Source organism: Tupaia chinensis, unplaced genomic scaffold (assembly GCF_000334495.1).
Source record: "Tupaia chinensis unplaced genomic scaffold, TupChi_1.0 Scaffold000199_1, whole genome shotgun sequence".
NCBI lineage: Eukaryota > Metazoa > Chordata > Mammalia > Scandentia > Tupaiidae > Tupaia > Tupaia belangeri.
The window spans coordinates 3,925,454-3,940,639 of record NW_006159674.1 but is presented as its reverse complement, the minus strand read 5'-3'; the positions used below and the strand labels follow the sequence as shown (position 1 = coordinate 3,940,639).

At 41.1% G+C, this 15,186-nt stretch overlaps 1 protein-coding gene across 6 annotated transcripts in view; it reads left to right on the top strand.

Annotated features, from left to right (window-relative positions):
* The window catches only part of RHOBTB1 (Rho related BTB domain containing 1), a 146,038-nt gene that overhangs the window by 81,207 nt on the left and 49,645 nt on the right, over positions 1–15,186 (top strand). The window lies entirely within an intron of this gene.

Below are 15,186 nucleotides of genomic sequence, written 5' to 3'. Positions count from 1 at the left end.
ATGGTCACGCTGCAATCCCTTCTCCTCCATTCTCCTCTCGGGATCTTGGGCACGCACGCACACGCGCCCGGCATGAGTTTTAAGCCACCAGGTCCGGGACACGAACTGCGGTCGACTACGTGGGAGTCCAGCGACATAGCCATTACGCTAACTGCTGGTTCCCTTAGCCATTACTTTTAAGAGTCATTTTGACAGGAGACTTAGAAAATTCTTACATGTTCTTTTTTCCTTGTTTTTTTTTTTTTTTTTTTTTTTTTTTGCCATTGATACTTAACCATTTGATTAGGAAAAAATGTATAGATTTGGAGTCTTCCTCTCTTTTTCTCCTTCTCCTCCTCTTTCTCCCTGTCCCTTCCCTCTTTTTTGTAATGGGAACATTTTGTTCTGTAAGTCACACTTCGCTCCCTCAGTTCTGCAGGAACACGTGCTCTGCACGAAGTGGCATTATGTCAGTCGGCCCTTTATTATCCTCCCATGGCCTCATGTTCAGATGGCTTTTACTTCTCTCCTTAGGGAGATTTTCTCACGTTTGGCCCTTACCTCACTAATTAACTACTATATTCTTAAGTGTGCTATTTACTGTTGCCAATAGGGTTTTCATTTTGCCCCCTCTATGTTTGATTGTACATGACCTTTTCTTACCACATCCTGTTACCTACTTATAACCTCGGCTGCTCTTAGTTTAGATACCTGCATTATCTTCTCTTACATGATTAAACAGTACATGATTGGATTTGTATTTTCAAGTGGCTTTTTTTTTTTCTTTAATTGCCAGAGGACACATGTGCTCAAATATGAGAGAGAGGAGGAGAGCACCCCCCCCACACACACACACTGGGGCATGGTCATTCCACCATCCTTTCTCCTCCATATCTTCACCTATCAGAATTCTGGGGACCAGCAGTTAGCATAATGGCTATGTCACTGGACTGCCATGTAGTCAACCATGTTTCAAGTCCCGGACCTGGTGACTTAAACTCATGCTGGGCGTGTGTGTGTGCGTGCCCAAGATCCTGAGAGGAGAGTGGAGGAGAAGGGATTGTGGCATGGCCATCCCCCGCCTGGGGGGTGATATCTTGCTTTCTATCTCTCTGTCTCCGTCTTTCTGGTGAGCACATGCACCCTATAGCAAAAATCTCCCCCAAAAATAATAAATTCTGGGTGCATGTGCACACTTACCTGGTGTGTTTTTTAAACCAGCAGGCTGGGATTCAAAGCAGTTAACCATATGGGAACTGGCTCCCAATGAACTGTGCTTTACCACTATGCTATGAGACTGGTCCCATGGATCTCATTATTTTTTAATATTTGTCTTCTGTTATTTCTTATAACATGTCTACTTCAGTGGAAGAACTTCCTTCTTTGTCTTTAGGTAATTACTGGTCCTTTTCTATGATTCAGGGCGTTTAGTAGACCATATGTTGAATGGTTTCTGTCTATTCCATCTATGTTAGAAAAGGATTCATGCTGGCCAAGGATTGAGGTATGTATTGAGGTGTATTGAGGTATGCACTTGAATAATCTTAGGCTCTCTCCAGGACCAAAGTAGGGGGTCTATTTTATAGTCCCAGGAAACCACTTAGTTCTAGAGCAGACAAAGCCACTTAGTGTGACTCAGGATGAGATGACTATGGAGGAAGAGATAAAGCTAGCAATGAGGAATGTGACCATGGAACGTCAATGTCCAGTTTTATGGACTGCACCTCCGTGCCCACTCCCTCTTACATTAACCCCACAGAATCACTCATGTCTGTCACAGTGTCAAAACTGAAAGGGCCTGGTTGAGTAGGCTGGAGGAAGCAAAAGTAGAACAAAGATTTTTTTCATACTCAGATCTCTCTACCTGGTCCATCTTCAGTAGCCATCTCTGGAATTACTCCATGCCGATGGCAGCATGCTGGTTGCCTAAGGGCTTTCCAGTGGCTCCATGAACTGCTCTGTCCATGGACATCTGTGTTGAAGAACATCCTGATTACTTTCCTAGCCAGTTTTTTCCCCCTGTGGAAATAGAAGGTCTTCTGGTTTTCAGTTTCTTACATGGTTCCATGGAAGTGAATTTGGCAGAAATCCTCCCAGTTTCTAGCATGTGGCTACTTCTTATCCTTAGTTTATGGTATTGTTATGGAATCTGCTATGTCTATAGAGTAAGGCTGATTTCAATGAGAAGTTGATAAAGGAAGATTCAAGGCATCTGTGCTTTCGTTACTGTCTTGCCTTAAAGTTCAGCTAATCATGTTTTGTGATGTGGCCCTTTTAACCATAGACCAAACTCCTTTATTCAAGACTCACTTACATATCAATTAGAAATTATTCTCCATATGTAGTGGTTACATGTACCTCTTTTAGTTTTTATTAAAAGAATTATTTTATTTAACTTTATTTATTTATTTATTTATTTATTTATTTATTTAAATTTGACCAGAGAGGAACATTGAGAGAGAGATGGAAAGTGAGAAAGCAGCTACCAAGTCCGGGACTCAAACCGTGGTCAGCCATGTGGGAATGCAGCACCCTTAACCACCATGTGACCCTCTTTATTTTTAAAAGAATTATTTATTTATTCAATTCCATTTTGTTATTCATTTGTTTATTTAATTTAATTTAATCAGAGAGAGAGAAAGAAAAAGCAAGCCTCTAGGTGCAGGACTTGAACTGCAGTTGGCCATGTCGGAGTCCAGTACCTTAACCACCACACCACCTGCTGGCCCCTTCTCTTCCTTTTCCCAAATGGTGTGTCACCAAAAAAAGAGTTGAAAATCCATTGGATTAGAATATTAAGAGGCTAAAAGTGGATGAGAACTTTATACATAAGTATTATTATTGGGTCATCAGGAAAGTCATAACACATATTTGCCTAGGTCATGGCTTTCTCGATGACCTAGTAAGATTCAAAATTAGTTCTTGACCTAGTAAGATTCATAAATTAGTTCTAGGCAGCAGAGCACAATGAATTATCACATTCCTTTATTTTTTCTAAGTCAAATCCAACTCTAAGCCCTTTTTGCCTCTATTTATTAGGCCTCTCCCTTGTCCCCCTGACTTTAAATTTGGTGGAGGGGCCTGGTCCTTGGTCTCTGGTGGTTTCCATGGTTACTGATGCTCTTCCTCCTGGGAAGCAATGGTTGGTGTAAAGCCATCTGTCAAGTGCTGCTTTCATGGTGGGCCACACAGATGTCCTTCAAGGTGTTGCTCTCACCAACTGCAGGCTTAGCCACATGCTGCTGCTTTCAGGGCCATGGGGCTTAATGATCAGTCACCAGAGACAGCCATGCGCAAGTCTTTTCAGCCCCAGGTGGAAGGTTGTGCTTTTCCATGTATTCAGTTCAACAGACATTTATTGAAAGTCACGTATGGGCCAGACACTATTTTAAAAATTGAGGATTTAAAGATTATTAGCAGTATGTATGGTCAAAATTGTTATAATCCTGGTGGGGTAAAGTAGGACACATGTAAACATAATTATCTGTGTCTCAAATCAGAATCTGATGAATACCATAGGGGACAGTATAAAGAAAGATGCTCTAAGTGCTTCTTCCAAAAGATAGCTTGAGTCTCTCTATCCTTTGCATCCTCTCTACTGATTCTACCCTGGTCAAAGTCACCTTCCTTTTTCTGCTGGAGAACTTAGTAGCTTCCTAAGTGGTCCTTCTGCCATTATTCTGATTTTCCCACACCATTGTCTCTACCCCACAGTCTCAGTGATCAGAGAGACTTTAAAAGGCAAATCCAAACTTTTCACTCCTCTGCCTAACACACTCCAGCAATTTTTCATTTCATTTAGAATAAAATCCAAACTTTCAACCATAACCTGAAAGGCCATGAGTGATTTGGCACCTGCCTACCTTTCTAAGCTTCTCTCTCCCAGTTCTCTGACTGTAGCTCCCATCACCTGCTTCCTGTTCTACTTCATGACTGACCCCTCATGACTGACCTTTCAGATGCAGGAAAGTAGGGCTGCCCCACAGAGGCCTCCCTCGTCTGCTCTGTAGGCCTCCCACCTGTTGTTTTTTTCCATCAAACCTTTCTGTTTGTCCTCAAGGAACACATGGAATTTGTGATTATGTATAATATGTGTCTACCTGTTTAGTCGTTTCTCCCCACCTGATGTTGAGGTCCACAGGGGCAAGCACTATACCTGGCTGGTTTACAACTGGGCACTTTGAGTCCTGGCACCAAGTGCACAACTTATATTTCTTTAATTAAGACTTTCTGAGTCCTCAAGGTAGAGAACAATTTGAGCAGATGGATTAGGAAGTGAGAAAGGGCATTCAAGAAGTACTGGCATAAGCCGAGTTGTCAAAGGACAGGTTACATGGCAGAGTTGTAATAGAAGAAAGTAGACCTTTGGAGCCAGACATTGGCACTGCTGTGAGGTGTATCCACATGGGAAGGTTCCCAGTTCAAGTCTGGAGACCTTCCAGAATATACAGAGCACACACTTGCCCATGATCTGGGACTGACTAAGGTGGGAGTAGATTGCAGCAGATTGGGGCATCAATACCCTTTTTTGGGGAGGCCAGGAGATGGCATGGTGGTTAAGACACTGGACTTCCACATGGCTGACCACCATTTGAGTCCTGGATCTGGCAACTTGCTTTCTCACTTTCCTTCTTTCTCTCTCTCTCTCTCTCTCTCTCTCTCTCTCTCTTTCTCTCATCAAATTAAAAAATAACAATAAAAATATAGCTCTTTAAGAAAAGATCTTGTTTTCTCACTCATGTATTAAAAATATAATTTTTTAAAAAAGAGTTTAAAAAAAAACAAACAAAGTAGACCCATGTATCTAGAATGTAGCACAGTTTACTTACACCCTGGAATTTTTATGCATCTTTTAAATAAAGTTTTTGAGCTATCCTTTATTTTTTTTCTATTAGTGTAGTGTTTACTAAGAGCAGCAGATAGGTAGAAGAGAAAGTTTGTTTCTCATCCTGGCTCAACTCCGCCACTGACCTTGAGTTTTAAAAACAGCCTGATCTCTTGTGGTTCTCTGTTATCATAGGGTTCTGCTAAGAGTAACGCGTGGATGTATAAAAGAAAGTACGGTGTTATCAGAAAGTGGCTCTGTATTATGTGTAACCTTGGACTCTACCCAGAGTCCTTTCCATTATTTACCTGTTTTCTTTTATTTTGTTTTAATCAAAACATTCGCTGTAAAAATATTACTGATTCAAATGATGAATTCTGGTGATTTGAATGATAAAAGGCGATTTTATCCTGGAGATGTATTTCTGTGAAGTTTTGATTTAAGGCCCTCCAGTCCAGCTCTCACAGTCTCCCTTCCCAGCTCTGGACCCATTCTTCATTTTAGCTGAGCTGTTTATTTTATGTATAAAACAGCTCCCGCCTGTCCATGACTGGTGATTAAGAGCTCAGGATAATGAAATCTGCACAGTTGAAATTTGGCTGTTGGCTATAGTTATTATGCAACTCTTAACATTTCCCTTTGGCTTTTGTCAATGGTATAAAATTCTCAATTTTTCTTTCAGTGCTAACTCTTCAAATACACTAAAATTTGTTCCACTAGTATTTTTTAATGACCAAGCTAAATTATTGCTTAAAGTTCAGATTATATATTTTTTTTTAAATTTGAAGGAATAAGAAAATTTACAACTGTGTATGCTGCGGCATCATTCAGATAGTCTGTGAACAGCTGAGTGGAAGTAAGAGTTCAACGGCCCCTCCCTGGGTCTTAAATTGCTGGTTTTAAGCAGACAGCACCATGCCTTGATTGAAATAGCAATTCTAGCGTCGTCTCCATGGCCTACTGGTTAAGGCAGCTGGATTTCACATGGCTATTCACGCGGTTTGAGCCTCAGACCTAGAGGTTTGAGAACCACATCGGGTGTGTGTGCATACCTGCCATAAATCCTGACAGGATGGAGAAATCTAAGAGGTGGGAATGTGGTATGACCACACCCTGTGGTCAATGCTTTTTCTCCCTCTCTCTGACAAATATAGGCACTCTCTAGAGGCAAATTAGAAAGGAAGGAAGGAAGAAAAAAGAAAAGAAAAGAAAAGAAAAGAAAAGAAAAGAAAAGAAAAGAAAAGAAAAAGAAATAGTAACTGTAGTAACTGTAGCAAGAGACAGAAAAAGTGATGGTAAGCAGTAGCATATCCCAATGGTGGGGTGACTCAGAGCAATTAGGAGACCCCTCATCTTAGACAAATGATAAACCTTTTTCTGAATTTCTGAATGTCTAATGTTTGAGGGGTCTTTATGGCAATAGTGGCATTAAACAACCCAAAATTATCTGAATTCACTCCGTTGTTCTATACTAAAGTTCCCCTGTCTGGAGCAGACAGCTGTATCTTAGGGTTCATCAGCCATGTTGCCCCTGAATTACTGAGTTTGAAGGCAGGACTGTAAAGGTCACCTAGCCATAGAGTGAGTGAATGAGTGGATTTGCTCAGCACTTCCTGGGAACCTGTTTTATAAGAGAGGGAGAGAATACCAGGAAGGCCGGTATCTCAAGGACTGAAGGTGGGGCATGGTACCAGCACAGGAAGAGGAATGATCTGGAGAGGCCATAGCACCTAAGGTCACTTTCAACTACGTCACTATTTTGCCCATGGTTGGCCCTATGAGAGAATCACAGTTAAATTAGGGAGCTTTAGGCCAGATGGGGGTAGTTATAGAAAAGCTTATGGAAGAGGGGAGTTATATATGTATGTATTCCAAACACTTTAGCAAATAACCACACTCCAGAAATACTTTGTGATTCATTAAGTGCATGATATGGACACTTTGAAGATTTAAACCCTTCTCTACACACAACCGTGACCACAAGTCACTATTCCAAGTGACTGTTCCAAGTCTCTGCTAATATAGGAAAAAATGAATTTGTGGGTGTGCATGTGCATGCTTATATTTTGTTTGTGATTGTTTCTGCCAGAACCATTACTGGTACAGAGAAGAAAGTAAATTAGTCTGTAGAGAAGCGGGGGTAGCTGGCAAGTTTTTTAAGAAGGTGATACTGGAATCAGGTTTTAAACAATGAATAGAATTTTCCAGGAAAACAAAGAATGGAGAAGTGTTGGCCAGAGGGAATGAGCATGTGTAAAGTCACTGAGGTAAGGTATGGACTGAATGTTTGTGTCCTCCCCATATTTATATGCTGAAGCCCTAACCTGGAATGTGATGGGCTCAAGAGATGTGGGGCATTTAGAAAGTGATTTGATTTAGAGAAATCATGAAGGTAGAACCCTCATGATAAGACTAGTGTCAGAGGAGGAGATCCCAGAGTTTTCCCTCTCCACCTGCCATGGGACGACACAAGAAGGTGCTACCTGCAAGCCAGAAAGAGAGGCTTCCCCACAGTCCAACCTACCAGATTCTGATCTTGAAATTCCAGCCGCCAGAACTGTGAGAAATAAATTTCTGTTGTTTAGGCCACTAAAAGTGTTTTATGTGGTAGCCCAAGATGACTTGGGAGAAGTAGTTAGAAAAACTTTTTAGCAGACGTGATCTTTAAATGAGGTTTTAAAGAATGAACAGAATTTGCTAGGATGACAAGGAACAGAGGAAGATTGCCAATAGGGAATGATGTGTGTAAAGATACTGAGTTAACCAACTACGTTGAGAATTTGAGGAAGTCATTCTATATTGCTAAAGCAGGTTGTGTTAGTTTTGTGTTGCTACTATGACAAATTATCAGAACTTTGCCAATAGTGGCAATAATCAACACAAAATTATTACCTCATAGTTAGAGAAATCAGTTATCTGAAGTGGATCTCACTGGTCTCAAAATGTTGGTAGGTTGTGTTCCTTCTAAAGGCTCTGGGGGAGAATGTGTGTTTTACCTTTTTTAGATCCTAAGGGCCACCTATATTCCTTGGCTTTTGGCCCATTCCTCCATCTTCAAAACCAGCAGTATAGCATCTTACTGTTCCTCCCTGTGCTTGATCTTAGCCAAAATGCCAAGAAGCAATCCTCTTTCTCTATGACTCTGACCTCTTGCCTGCCTCTTACATTTAAATCCTCGTGATTACACTGGCCCCAAATAGATCATCCAGGATAATCTCCTTATATTGAGAAACCTTAATTCCATCTACAACCCTGTTTCCCCGAGGCTGTATAACACAGGTTCCAGGGATTAGGACACGGACATCTTCAGAGGGGCATTATTCTGTATGCTGCACTTGTAATGCAGAAAGGTGAAGGTGAATGTAAAGAGAAAAATTGTCATGATCCATCAACCCTAAGTAGAAAAGATCATCCACCCAAGAGGAGTTTACCATCTGGTATTTTTTTTTTTTTTTTTTAGAAAATGCAAGAATCAAGATTCTGGATATTTTCCTAAGAATGGATACTTTTCCAGTAGTTACTGCTGCATATCAGTCTGGTCCAAAATTTAGTTCCTTAAAACAGCAACAATTTTTCATTGTTCATGATGCTACGGCTTGACTGGGTGATTCTTCCTCTTTTTTTTCACCTGGGATCACTCATAAGACTGCTTTCAGCTGTTCAGCCTGGCTAGAAGACTCAAGATGGCCTCTCATTATCTAGCATTTGGTGATGGCCATCAGCATGGCTTCCCCAGATTGTTCTCTTAGGTGGATTCTCATCCTCTGCTTGGGTAGACCAGCTTTCTCACATGGCAGCCTCAGGTTAGAATTCCTACCTCATGAAGGTGGAAATGCAGGATCTCTAGAGGCCTGGACTCCAGTCTCACACAGCATCACCTCCATCACAATCATTTTTTTTTAAGTTGTGTTTTTTTTGTGTATGTTTGTTTGTTTGTTTTCTGTAAGAGTGAAAGCCAGAAAAAGACAGATATCCTCAGTAGGGTTCCATTGTTCTGATCACCCTATCCCCAGTCTTGCAGTCAGCTAGGATCATGGGCATGCACACCTGACACATGCAGTCTCTCAGACAACCAAACCTATATCTTCTGTATGGACCCAGCTTCACTTGAGCAGTGTAGTAGCGCCGCACCACCAAGCCAGCCCAACCTCCACCACGTACTTTTGGGCCAAGCAGTCACAAGGGCTAGTACAAATTAAAGAGCAAAGGAAATAGATCCTACCTCCTGATGGGACTGACTGCAGTGGCCTTATTTCATCTAGCACTGGCTGTAAAGATAGGAATTTTGCTCTGAAGGTGGAATTTTGAAATTTGAGATCCCAGAGATAAATGTTTCTGGATGACAGCAATATATCCAGCCTGTGTCCAAAAGGACAAATGGCTCAAGTAACATGTGGTAAACACTGGCATTGAAGGAGGGAAGAAATTGTGAGGTGAGGCTGTGTGGTGCCCATCCTGTGGATAGGAGACCCCTGAGTTATAGTGAATGTGGAGGCATGGCCTGAAGTCCAGTAGAAGACAGCAGTAATAGCGGGACAGGTGTGGAATAAGCGAACCAACAGGGTGGTCCTGTAGACTGTGAAGATCATCACCACACTTTTTCAAGTCAGCCTTGTGGGTGGTGGGCACCCAGCACCCAGAGCAGTGGCCCTGCTTGGAGTCACTTCACCAAACATTTAGCTTCCCAACCTCCACGTTGTCTTGTTCACACGCCAGTTTTCAAATACATTTGCCGCTTCTGACTTCCAGTCTGTGTGGAGGTAAGATTCTTCAGGTAGCATTTTCCACTGTCAGCATCCAGGATGTGAGGACTCTGTGAAGTATTAAATGTAAAGCATTAATGCAAGTTAGAATGTTTTGGTGAACAAGTTTCAGCAGTTCAGCTTTATAGCGATTATAAATAAACCTGTTAAATTTTTCTGGGCAATGCCAGCATTTGGATTGTTTTCTTTTTTTTTTTTTTGAGAGGTTTTTGCTATAGGGCACATGCGCTAGCCAGACAGACAGAGAGAGACAGAGACGGAAAGTGAGAAATCACCCCCCCCAGGGGGGATGGTCACACCGCAATCCCTTCTCCTTCATTCTCCTCTCGGGATCTTGGGCACACACACACACGCGCCCGGCATGAGTTCTAAGCCACCGGGTCTGGGACGCGAACTGCGGTTGACTATGTGGGAGCCCAGTGACATAGCCATTACGCTAACTGCTGGTTCCCCTGGATTTTTTTAAAAACAAGTAAATTTCTTATTGACAGCGACTAAATGGTGTTTGTAGCATTTTGATCATACAGTAGATTCCATCCATTCACTGTACTTTTCTAACTAAGTCTACATGGAAGTACATGTTTTTAATGTGGTCTGTCTTCTGTGGCTATTCCTGTAAGTTCACTATTAAAATACATTAGAATAAAAATTAATTAATTAATTAAAATAAAATGAAGTCCAAGTTGGTTTTGAGGAAGACGGCAAAGCTGCCCTAATAACAGGTTATTGATGTCTGTTCTTTTTCTTTCTACCTTCCTTGTCTCCTCAGGCACGTACCTACAGGCAAAAGGGTATCCGTATAGATGAGCAGGATTTATGGTGGTGAAATTTATTAACAGTGTTAAATGAATAATATTTATCACTCTCATTTTAGGTAAATAAAAATCAAAAACCAGATAGTCATTATCCAGATGGTCCAAAAAACTCACTCAACCATAAGAGTGCTAGATATGAATAAATTAGCGCCTATAACAAGTGGAGAAGAATAAAATTGCATATTTTTATAATTACTACCATAATTTAATGTTTATTTATTTATGTGTAATAAACGAACAACTGATTTACAGTAGTGCAAGTGTAGCATGAGTTTACATCTTTGGTTGTGGCTTCACATTCTTAAAATACTTTGTAAATGACCACAAAAGGGCCCATCCTTAGAGGTGTATGCATCCATGATGCTGGGATGCTGTGCTCCTCAGGCTGGGACTGCACAGGAAGCCCAGGTTCGGTTCCCAGTCCAACCTAAGGTAGCAATGGTGGCATGCCCTGTAAGTCCAGCCTTTTGGGAGGCTGAGGCACGAAGATCGTGAGCTCAAGGCAGACCTGGGCAACACAGTGAGACTGTCTAAAAAGAGCTGGGGGTTGTGGTGTGCACCTGTAGTTCCCAAATAGATGGTCAAAGTTGGAGGACAGTGACAAGGCCCTGTCAAAAAAAAAAAAAAAATTACCACAAAAGAAATTTCTTTTTTAAGAATTATCTAATTAAGTTAATATGATTTATTATTATTACTTTTTTTTATGACCAGGAAGAGATAGAGACAGAGAGAAAGTGAGAAAGCAAGCTGCCAGGTCCAAGACTCAAACTATGGTCAGCCATATGAAAGTCCAACATCCTAATCACCTCTCTACCTGCCGGCCCCAAAATTTCTAACCCCAAATAAAAGATTTTTAGTATTTATTTACTCTTTGTTGTGGTTAAATAATTACCTATTTAATTTTATTATGATTATTTTTAAATTTGCTGCAGGATATGCACATTCAAAAGAGAGACAGAGAGAGAGAGGGAAATTGAGAAAGCAAGTCGCCAGGTCCAAGACCCAAACCACAGTTGGCCATGTGGGAGTCTAACGCCTTAACCACCATGCCACCTGCCAGCCCCCACATTTTCAGTACTAAAAATTGAACAAAATACTCCCATATCTACAGTGAGATCTGGCTATGAATATTTGATTCTGCCTGCCTTTTATTTTCTCTTACGTGTTTACCCTTTGTACAAGTTCAGCACCTCTGGCAGTCACTTTGAACTTGAAGATCATGAGGGATTAGAAGACCCATGGTGTTATTCTTACCTTTGACACAGAAATTCTTTAAGGACTATGCATGAAGTGTGTCTTAAAATAAGGGAAGTAATGATAGTTTGCAATCATAGCCTTTACATAAAACTAGTAGGGCTCTGTCTCTCTGAAAGTCATCTTCTATAAAAACTATACCGCTACTCACTCTAAGTGCTGCCATGATTCAAATTATTTGTGGAATTCCTCTTTGGGGGCTGCTGTCAGAGCTAGCAATATATAGTATATAGCATATGTACACACATATATGTATACGTATATACGTGTGTGTGTATATATATGAAAGAGATTTTTGCCTTAGGGCATGTGCACTTGCCAGAGAGAGACAGATTCAGTGAGAGGGAAAGTGAGAAATTACTCCCCGGGGGATGGCCACGCCACAATCCTTTCTCCTACATTCTTTCCCTGGGATTTTGGGCATGCACACACAGTTCCATTCTCTTCCCAGGATCTTGGGCATGCACACACAGCACCCAGCATGAGTTTCAAGTCACCGGATCTGGGACTCAAACTGCCGGTGGGCCATGAGGGAGTACGGTGACATAACCGCTGCACCATCTGCTGGTTCTCAAAATTATATTTTTAGTGTCCTATCTGTTTTTGCTAGGCCTAAATATGCCCCCAAACATAAGAATAGACTCTGTACGATGTTTAAAATTCACCCTTAAGAGATTACGTTTTTTTCATTACTTAGGGCACTCAAAGTAATGTACCTCAGGTTCCAGAGTTGTGAGATTCCAGACAGAACCTGTTTTTCTGATTCAGACTGCCCCTTAGCAATATGACCAGAAACTGGTCAAAGAGTGTTAAGAAATGTTACCGTTTTTATTCTGGAATCTGGAAATGCCTGTAAAACATTTTCCAACATAGCCTTTCAACTCTATTACCTTTTGTTTAACCACGACCTCCTCTCTACCCAAAACCTTTGTGGCCTTCTTTGCTTCTCTGTCCCTGTGTTTATGCTCTTCAGTTTTCAATGAGTTACCCCTTAATTAATTCTACTAAAATGTAGACCTTTATAGACTTCAGTCATTAAGTTTAAGAGATTGCATCTAATTCTGGCCTTCTGCCTAACTCAGTTTTTGTCATGATTATAATATTTAAAGCCACCAGGGTGTGAGATACTGCATCAAGGACTTAAAATATCAGTTCGCTTCATCCTCACAACACGAGAAGTGGGTATTATCCTAAATCCCATTTAACAGATTAAGAGACTGAGGCTCAGAAGGTGCAAACTTTTTGTTCAAAGTCAAGTCACTGCAAAGTGGGCAAGCTAGAATTCAAACACATACCCACACACAGGATTTATCAACTCAGCACTCTGACCTTTGAGGCTGGACAATTCTTTGCCATGGGAATTGTCCTGTACTTTACAGTATGTTTAGCAGTAGCATCTATGGCTTCTACCCATCAGAAACAGCTTCTAATCTAACCTTCCATTTGTGCCAAACAGTGATGTCTCTAGATATCACCAAATGATCCCCAGTAGGGTGTTTAAGAGCCAAGTTCTGGACAAGCAGATGGTGGAATGGCTACATTGCTGGACTCCCACGCACTGGACCACAGTTCGAGCCCTGGACCTGGTGGCTTAAATCTCATGCCAAGCACATGAGCATGTGTGCCCAAAATCCTAAGAGGAGAATGGAGGAGAAGAGATTGCAGTGTGGCCATTCCCCCTGGGGTGGGGGGGGTGATGTCTTGCTTTCTGTGTCTCTGTCTCTCCAACAAGTGCCCTATGGCAAAAAAAGAAAAAAAAAAAAAGAAAAAGAAAAAAAACTCTATTAAAAATGTAAAAATAAGAGCCAAATTCATTCTTTTGTCATGTTACACAGGGAACTAATAAAACCACAGAATTTTAAAGCAAAGTTTTTTAAAAGAGATTAATTTTAGGAATTGCCACACCTAGGTCATCAGAATCAGAAGTTTTTTAAGACTTTCGTTCTGAACCCAAGACATGCAGAATTAGCATTTGCTAGTGGGGGGCAGGCATCTTCTATTTTAAGAACCATAGATCAAATCCTGACCTAACCACACATCTGTTCCTTGAATCACTCCACTCCATTCTTGCCAAATCATTCTCCAGCCTTGGGCTTAACGCTTTCTAAGATGGCATTACAGTTGACAGTTCCATACCCTTCACCTTCCAAGACGATTCCACATTTACATAGCCCTGTGGAAACGTGTTCTTAATATTCTTCCTTATACCTCTCCATCTATGCCCTTCATCTCATTTTACCCAAACTATCACTTTTCTCAAGTCAACTGAATTACATAAACAGTTATCGAATCCCAGTTATGTGGGCTCCAGTCTGACCAGTTTCTTTACCGTGGCCATTAAAATCATCACTGACTCTAAAAAGGACTGTCTAGCCAGTTTTCTCAGCTTAACAGCAGACTTCCTCAGAAGGGCAATTACAATTCATTAAAATCTTTTAATCATCCAGGGTGGGTCTCCAGCTGACCGCTCCCCGTTTGTGATGGGGAGAGGGATGGAGAGTCCTGTCCTGGGGGAATGGAGGTTGCCCCCATTCTCGGCAAGCCTCTTTAAACTTCCTTTGATAGTCACAAGAAGATTCCAAAGTAGTTCCTCTTCTTAGGAAAATCATTCATTACTAGATGCTCTAGATTTCTTGGTTAAAAATACAAAGATAGGTTTTTTTAAAAAATATATTTTTTTTATTTTTTATTTTTATTTTTTTGAGAGAAAAAAATATATTATTTTTATTTTTTATTTTTATTTTTTTGAGAGGTTTTTTGCTACAGGGCGTGTGCACTCACCAGAGAGACAGAGAGAGAGAGAGAGAGACAGAAAGCGAAAATCAACCCCCAGCTTTGACGGCCACTCCCCAATTCCTTCTCCTCCATTCTCCTCTTGGGATCTTGGACACGCACGCACACACGCCCGGCATGAGATTAAGCCACCGGGTCCAGGACTTGAACTGCGGTCAACTACATGGGAGTTCAGCGACATTCGCTAACTGCTGGTCCCTATCTATTATTTTTAGAGAGAGATTTTTGCTGTAAGGCATGTGTGTTTACCACAGACATGGAGAGTCAGAAATAACCCCCTCTGGGGAGCTGGCCACACCGCAACCTCTTCTCCTCCATTCTCCACTTAGTATTTTGGGCACGCACAGACAGGTGCTCAGCATGAGTTTTAAGCCACTGGATCCAGGACTCAAGCCATGGTCAAATAGTGGGAGTCCAGCAATATAATCATTACACCATCTGCTGGCCCCTACAGAAGATATATATATATATATGTATTTATTTATTTATTTATTTTAATCTTGCTTTATAGTGGGCCTTCCTAAGAATATCTTTCCTATGAATTTGAACAATATGAATAAATGTAAGTTAATTTGGTTAACGTATCAAAATTCAGATCTACAATTTACTGTTCTTTAAAGTCAGGTCATCTTTCAGCTTGAACTTTGATTCTCCTCTAAGTCACTATAATAGTTTCGACCCTATAAAAAGTTGCTTTTCAACAGCAGGTATTAGATAACTGGAAGGGTGCAATGGGGTGCATGTTGGTATTGCCAAG